The following is an 8,384-nucleotide window of genomic DNA, read 5'->3' on the forward strand; positions in this document are numbered from 1 at the left end:
GGAGGAGGGGGAGGAGGAGGAGGGGGAGGAGGAGGAGGAGGAGGGGGAGGAGGAGGAGGGGGAGGAGGAGGTTTAAATAATTTGAGTGAAGATAAGAGACTCCAATAATAAAATTTTAAGTTTAATATTTAAATCAAAAGCACAAGAACATGAAGTAGCCAGGGAAACTCCTATAAAAGGGATCCACCATTTTCCTGTGTTTTCAGTAGGAAAGCTCCGTGTTAAATTACTGCTGTTAATGTAGCTACTAGTACTATTAGAGGACTCCTCCCTCACAAGCAGGCACCTATAAAACCAGGAACTAGGCCTACAGGACTCTGGTTGCTGATCAAAGAAATGAGAGATGAGTCAACACTCTGACCCCGGGAGGAGATCCTGAACTACCCAGCAAGTCATTATCTTTAATGATCTATATCTGATTCCAAGAGATGCAACCCTTACTAGATTATTCAACGGAGGGCTTTATATACCATCATGGCTTCCTGAAAGAGTTAATCCAAATAGGCCTGTTATTGTCCCTTTCCAAAAGAGTTCATGTAAGCGGGCCTGTCAATCACCTGCACAGGAAAATACCCATCAATCAGAAATGCTGCCTGTTTCAGATGATTCCACCCAGAATGCACCCAAAAGTGTTATAAATCCACCCAAAATGCAGACGGGCATAAATGGTCCCCCTGGTCATGGTCTCCCCTCACCCTCAAAAGGACGCTCTACAATAGACCTTGTCAGTTTTCTAACTGCACTCTGTATATCTCATGAATCTTTTTAACAAAGATCACAAGTCCTGAGACACCTTGGGAAGTCCAAATCAAGAATCCCATTATGGTCCAAGGTCACTTTCTATTTTTGTTAACACCTGAAGGGAACGAATTAAAGCATGTTGTATAGGTCCTATTGATGTATAAGTGTGCTTTCTGATCATCAGCTTGATGAGATCTAGAATCACCACCATTCCCTGGGCTAGGTTCTTGGATTATACGGAAAGGAGAAATTTACCTGAATAGCACAATTTTTAGTTCTCTGTATTTTGACTGTGGATTCAACGTCACCAGGTGTCTCGCCCTTCTGTCATTGTGCCTCCTGTGTTATAATGAACTAAACCCTAAAGCTGGGAACCAAAGTAAATGCTTCCTCTCTTAAGTTTTTTGTTGTGTTAGTAAGGTTTGGATTGGGTTGGGTAGGGTTTTTTTTCTTTTTTTGACAGGGGCGTAGTTTGTTTTGTTTTTGTTTTTTGTCTTTATTTTTGTTTTCTTGTTTGTTTTCTTGGGTTTGTTTGTTAGTTTTTGAGACAGGATCTCACCACATAACCTTGACTGGCCTGGAACTCACTGTGTAAACCAGGTGGCCTTGAACTCAGAGAGATGCACTTGCCTCTCACAATCCTGGCAAAATTATTGTAATGTGTATGGGTATTTTTCTAAATGTATGTACAGGCTGTAAGCATGGCTGGAGCCTGGGGAAGACAGGGGGAGCATTGGATCCTTGGAACTGGAGTTACAACATTTGAGAGATGCCATGTGAGTGTCCTTAAGTTGCTTTGGTCAGAAAGAGGAAAAACAATGAATGTGTCCCCCAAGGGCTTATTTAAATTATTAATATGGGTTAAGTTACAGCATAATGCTGTTGTTGTTGTTGTTGAGGGGTTTGTTTGTCTTCAGTTAGTTTCTTAAGACAGAGTCTCACTATCACGTGGTGTGAACCATCAAACCTGTTACAGATAAAAGGTTTGCAGTACTACATTCTTGCATTGTGTATTGATCATCTACCCTCTGCTTTACCCTCTCTTGCTTCCCCTCTCTCCACCCTCACCTGAAACACCACATGGTTACCCTCTCCTTTCAGTCCCCATTCTACTTTTAGGTCTTTTTTCATTTTTCCATACTTGTCTTTTGTCTGGTTAATTTTGTTCACGGTCCTCCAATAGCATCCATACTCCTGTAACAGGGTTTCATTACTTATGACTTAATAATACTCCCTTATGTAGAATACCATATGTTTTTTTACCCATTCACCAGCTGATGTACATAAACAAATACCGTAGGTTGCTATTGTGAATTATACTGTAGGAAATATAAATGTGCCCGTAACTGTTATATGCTGACTTTGATTCCTTCATGAATAAACCCAAGAGTGGAACAGCTGGGTGAGTTCACAGATGCTATTATATTGCCATTATGGTATGCTATGGTCAGTAGATGCTTTAATCTTCCTTTTTGGAGTACAAAGGAGTTTTTCTTTAACTGTTGTCATTCATGAATTTTACTAACAAATAAATGGTAAATGACTTTCTCCTGAATCTAGCCTACAACCCTGTGAGCTTTTCAAATAGGCAGACTCAAAACTAGGCTGAGTTTAAGCAAAGTTCACCTAGAATTTACCTCTTGTTTCTCCTGTGCTTACTTCTTATTCCTACACACACACACACACACACACACACACACACACACACACACCCGAAACCTCTATCCAGATCCGTTCAGTTATAGTCCCCACCCAGCTCTAGGATCTATTTGACATTATTTCTGACCCTTAGTCTTGTCACTAGCTGGCGTCCCAAAAGCAACTACCTCGTGCACTGAAAGTGGTGGTTTTTAAGTCGTATCTTGAAGCTATAGCAAGTCCTTTCCTGCATGTCTTGGCTCTCATGTACACTCTCACAGTACAACTCAAGCATCCGCTGTATTCTTCGAAATACTTCTTTTCTATGCTCCCATGGCACACATTCTTACGACACAACTTCTTCTCTCTTGGGCAAGTGGATACTCTCAAATGAGACAGCATGAATGGTAGTTAAAGGTAAAAGTTGGGGCCTGTGATGAAGAAGTATGCTCCCCACCACCTCCTCGTGTGAATGGCAGGGCAAAGGCAAATTAGGCTTCTTGTGTTTTTTGTTTTTTAGGTTTTTTTTCTGTCTCTAGACACATTGTCAATTAAGACTGAGTTTACTCACCTGGAATCACGGTGATACTCCTCCAGATTTTCTCTGGATTAATTTCCTTGTTCACTGTTTTAGCCAAGGAAGACTCAGGTACCTTAGCCTCCACCATACCCCTCGATCATCCAGTACTCATTACTCAGACTCAAGGACCCCTCGGTATCTGCCTTACCCACACCCAGGGACTCCTAGTACCTAAGCCTTTCCCATACCCTAGTGTTGTTGTAAATATTTAAAATCAGCCTCCGGCTCATGCCGACTATCTATGCTGTGGCAGCTCTGCCTAGCTCAGCCACCATATTCCATGGCCAGAGGCCACGTGCATGAAGCACCTAGAACTAGCCAGCCAGAAACATCAGCCCTGCCACCCACGAGACGCCAGAGTGGGAGATGGCTCTGCCAATCTTCCATGCTGTTTCCACAAGGCTGGGCATTGCCCAGACCATCCCACCATTCACATGGGCCCAGTAGAAAGATTAGACTCTAATGCTTAAAGATTAATCAAAGGCTTATATATTTGTTAATGATCAGTAACAAGATACCCATACAATCAGAAGTGTAACCCAATACCCAATCCCCTCCTGGTTCCTCCTCTTCCTTTTCCTCTTCCTCTCCTAGCTTCTCCTCTTCCTTTTTCCTCTTCCTCTCCTAACTCCTCCCACCTTAGCTTCTCCTACACCCTAGGACCTCCTAGCACTTAGGGTTCACCAATACTTCAGAGTCACCAAGTATCCAGGCTTTACCCATAACCCAGGGCCTTGGAATCAGCACAGTCTGGGCCCTTGAGAGGAAAGTCTCTACAAGTTAGAATAGAAGAAAGGGAGGAGTCCACTAGTCATGAAAGTTCTACAATCACCAACACTTGTTTAACACAGAACACTGTCATGGGATGATGCAAATACCAGCCTAAGCGCCAGTGCTTGGGCCTGTGGGCTTCGGCCTGTGGGCTTGCAGAACGTACTTTGGGAAATACATGTCAGCACCATTTAAGAAGCATCCTTAATGCAGGCTGACTTGTTCAGTGAAGAGAAAAGTCAACGTGCAGGTTTTGGTTGTGCTCTATGTTTCAAAACAACCAAGAACAAAACCACTGAGAAGAAAGTAAAAGCAACATCAACGTCTCTTAAGTTTACACAATCTTATCTGCATTATTTTTAACATTGAAAACATTTTGGAAGTCAAATGAAGCCATACGAGAATTGAATACTCCAAAGAGGGAAAAACTGGCATGAGGGAGCTCCAGGCTTGCCAAACTGAAGGAATGTTACTGAAGATTCCTTACATAAATGTTCCCTGGCCTTGGAGTGAACTAACAGGTCTTAAAAGTTGTATTAGCCAAAGCAAATTCCCGTAGCAAATAAAGTTCTTCAGTGAATGCATCAATTTTTTTTCTGCTGCCTAAAGAGTAGTCGCTACCAGGCATCCAGTCTAGCATTCAGGGTGTTTCCTAGACGACTTACTATCCACAAGACAGATTGAACTGCCCCAATTCTGAAGGGAGACGGAAGTCAACAAGCTGTGGGGCAAACTGCTTAAATGTTTGTCCCAACATCAACACCAGAAGCATGCTCTGCTCAGAATACATTCTGTTCTTATAACCCTAGGTTCATGGATTTTAAGACAGCAGAAGGAGTTTGTTTCTGCACTGTTTTAGATTTCTGATAAAAAAAGATTAGCAATCTGAAAGACTAGTCATTTAATGTCCTGGAATTGAGACGGGTGCTTTTGGGGTGGGGACTGGGGTCTTGTGATTGTTGTTACTGGTTTTGTTGTTGTTGCTGTTTTGAGTAGAGGGGAGATGTTTTTGGTTTGTTTATTTGTTGTTTTTTGTTTTTGAGATGGAGCATAATGTTGGCCAGGTTGGCCTTAAACTCCTGGTTCTCTTGCCTCAAGCTCTTGAGTGTTAAGATTAAGGGTACCTACTACCACTCTTGTCTTTTGTTACTTTTTTTTTTTTATGATTTACTTGAGAAAAGGTATGCCTTTGTACCTGTGATGGTTTGTATATGTTTGGTACAGGGAGTGGCACTATTTGGAGGTGTGGCCTTGTTGAAGTAGGTGTGTCACTCTGGTCGTGGGCTTAAGACCCTCACCCCCTAGTTACCTAGAAGTCAGTCTTCCACTAGCAGCCTTCAGATGAACATGTAGAACTCTCAGTTCCTCCTGCACCATGCCTGCCTGGATGCTGCCATGTTTCTGCCATTCCCAATTAAATGTTGTCCTTATAAAAGTTACCTTGGTCATGGTGTCTGTTCACAGCAGTAAAACCCTAACTAAGACAGTACCTGAGCTGCCACCGAACTACTATTCTCCTACCTCAGGCCCCTGGGTGCAGGGATTGCAGTTGAGCAGAATCCCACTTGGGTTTAAGGAAGTTGCCATTCATGTTTTGGACATGTGTTCGACAAGTACTGACATGACTTGAATGTCCTTCAAGAACTCGTGTTGGGATTGAATTCCCCTTGTAGTGGTGTTGGAAGGAGAGCACTTGGGAAGGTCATTAAGCTCCACACTCACAGATAGGAATGGCACTGTTAGAAAGAGCAAAACCTCTTGCTCTCTCATGTGATGAGAGGATGTGAGAAGGTCTTCATTCCAGATCAACACCTTGGCCTTGTATTTCACAGCATCCTCAACTGTGAAGCAATAAAATTCTGTTCACTATAAATCACCTGCTGGTGGGGATTTCGTTTCAGTCACACAAATAGACTACGATGGTCACTGTCTCATCTCCAACTGTCTTTTCCACACCCTCCTTCCTCCTCTCCCACAGGTGTTGTGCTCAAGTAAATAATTATTCATTATTTACCAAAGAATAAGAGCAACTTTATTTCACTTACCTAAATCTAAGGATGGCGTCTTAGTTAGGGTTTTACTGCTGTGAACAGACACCAATGACCAAGGCAAAGGACAACATGTAATTGAGGCTAGCTTACAGGTTCAGAGGTTCAGTCCATTATCATCAAGGCAGAAGCATGGCAGCATCCAGGAAGGCATGGTGCAGGAGGAGCTGAGAGTTCTACATCTTCATCTGAAGGCTGCTAGCAGAATACTGCCTTTCAGGCAGCTAGGATGAGGGTCTTAGAACCTACTCCCACAGTGACACACCTACTCCAACAAGGCCACACCTTCTAATAATGCCAATCCCTAGACTGAGCACATACAAACCATCACAGATGGTGTCTGTTAGAATAACTTAAAGAGCCATACCAGAGGTACAAAGCAGATGACATTGATGCTTAAGAGAATTACTGGGCCTACACCAGGTACCCTGTACTTGACATCTCAGAGAGCCACAGGCAGACTACTGTTGGTGATCAAAGTTGTTGTATCTCTACTTAGCACACATCAGAACCATGGCAAGTCAAGATATTTAAGTAAAATGGTTCTGTGACACCTGAAAATATGAAAGCCATGATGGGAAGCAACTCCCCCCAGCATCCTCATAAACAGCATACTGTTAACTCAGTGTACAAGGCCCCCATACTGGAAAAATGATACAAAAAAAGATGCTTAGCTAAAAAAGAGGAAGTAACCTCAAATTCACAAAAATATCCCTCTGTGGAAGCAAAATGGGAAGAGGTTAAATAGTTTATAAGAATCTAGTCCTGGGGTAGTGTGAAGAAGCAGCGAGGATGACCCCCGGACGGACCAAACCCACACGCCACTGTACACCCGTGTTCAGCACCGACATCCCCTGCCACCGCCATGCCCAAAAGAAAGGCTGAAGGGGATGCTAAAGGAGACAAAGCCAAGGTGAAGGACGAGCCACAGAGAAGATCTGCAATGTTGTCTGCTAAACCTGCTCCTCTAAAGCCAGAGCCCAAGCCTAAAAAGGCCCCTGCAAAGAAGGGAGAGAAGGTACCCAAGGGGAAGAAGGGGAAAGCCGACGCGGGCAAGGATGGGAATAATCCTGCAGAAAATGGAGATGCCAAAACAGACCAGGCACAGAAAGCAGAAGGTGCTGGAGACGCCAAGTGACGGGTGTGCATTTTTGATAACTGTGTATTTCTGGTGACTGTACAGCTTGAAATACTGTTTTTTATCAAGTTTTATAAAAATGCAGAATTTTGTTTTACTTTTTTTTAAGCTATATTGTTAGCACACAGAACACGTCATTGTTGGGCGGGGAGAAGGATCATGTGTCACTAACAAAGAATCTCCCAAGCTGGATTGAGGACGAAAACCTCTTTCCTTGATAATTTTGAAAGGCTTCTGTTGGCTTCCAGGAGAGACGTCCTGGTCTTGACATAGGTGGCCACCAAGGCAGGAAATGCCTTGTGGTCTGGGGAAACTCTAAACTCATTTTTACATGCTCTTCCCCCTGTACCATCAACATAGACTTAATTCCCTTAAGACCAGAGACCTGTTGGAACCTGGCCCCCAAAATTGGTTTTCCAGTCTATTGGGCAATATGGACTTTACAGTGACATCACTGAGTGTTCTCAGAAGAGCACTGGTTCCTTTTATAAAAGATTGTGGATCTTCAGATTGATAATTCTGCCATGTTCATTTCCTGTAAGTCAGGGCCGGCTTGTGAAAAGTTGTTAAACAACATCCTTAGCCTGGCAGTGGTGGTCCACGCCAGCACTTGGGAGGCAGAGGCAGGCGGATTTCTGAGTTCGAGAGTTCGAGGCTAGCCTGGTCTACAGAGTGAGTTCCAGGACAGCCAGGGCTACACAAGAAACCCTGTCTCGAAAAACCAAAACCAAAAAAAAAAAAAAAAAAAAACACCCTTAATGTGAAATGTCAACCCTCACTCTAAGCTACTCCCCATTTTCAAAGCACTGAATGAAGGTTTCATTGGGTTTTATAGTGGCTTTCTGATTTCGGTAGTCTATACAAGAAGGGAATTTGGAAGTTCTTGTATATCATTGATTGTCTGCCCATGTCCTGTCTGAAATACCATGATTGTTTATGAGAAGTATCTTTAATAAAGCTGGTTACAGTTAGGCTTGGGGGGGAAAAAAAGAATCCGACCCTGAAGCTGCCACAAGGACTTCCTGTAGACGAGAACATGTCTACCGTGTGTCTAGAGAACTCTGGGGAATCCGTAATGCAGTGACAGCCGAACCCTGTGGCATAAGAAGCAAAGTCTTGATGCGACATAGTTTAGACGACAACATGCAAACTCATCTGAATGCAAAAAAAAAAGTACTTTTATAAAAATATATTTCAAACAGCTTTTAAAACGTCATAGCTATTAGGCCAACTGCATTCTCAAATGTTACCTTCAATAAATTTATGCCAGACCCTCCAATAAAGTAATTAGGCTCTGAAGACTAAAGTTTCTAAGATGTGGTGTGTGTGTGTGTGTGTGTGTGTGTGTTCAAAACACAGTAGCAAAGCAGAAAAGATAGAAGGTAGAGGTCTGCTTAAAGCTATAAAAGATGACTTTGTGTGGTATGGTTGTATAGTATGGATGTATAGCAGTGTTTTAAGAAGGTTT

At 42.9% G+C, this 8,384-nt stretch overlaps 1 pseudogene; it reads left to right on the forward strand.

Annotated features, from left to right (window-relative positions):
* The first annotated feature begins 6,643 nt into the window (after positions 1–6,643).
* On the forward strand, positions 6,644–6,916 carry LOC114608673 (annotated as a pseudogene).
* The last annotated feature ends 1,468 nt before the right edge of the window (positions 6,917–8,384 follow it).

The sequence above is a fragment of the Grammomys surdaster genome, unplaced genomic scaffold (assembly GCF_004785775.1).
Source record: "Grammomys surdaster isolate TR1022 unplaced genomic scaffold, NIH_TR_1.0 125928, whole genome shotgun sequence".
Lineage (NCBI taxonomy): Eukaryota > Metazoa > Chordata > Mammalia > Rodentia > Muridae > Grammomys > Grammomys surdaster.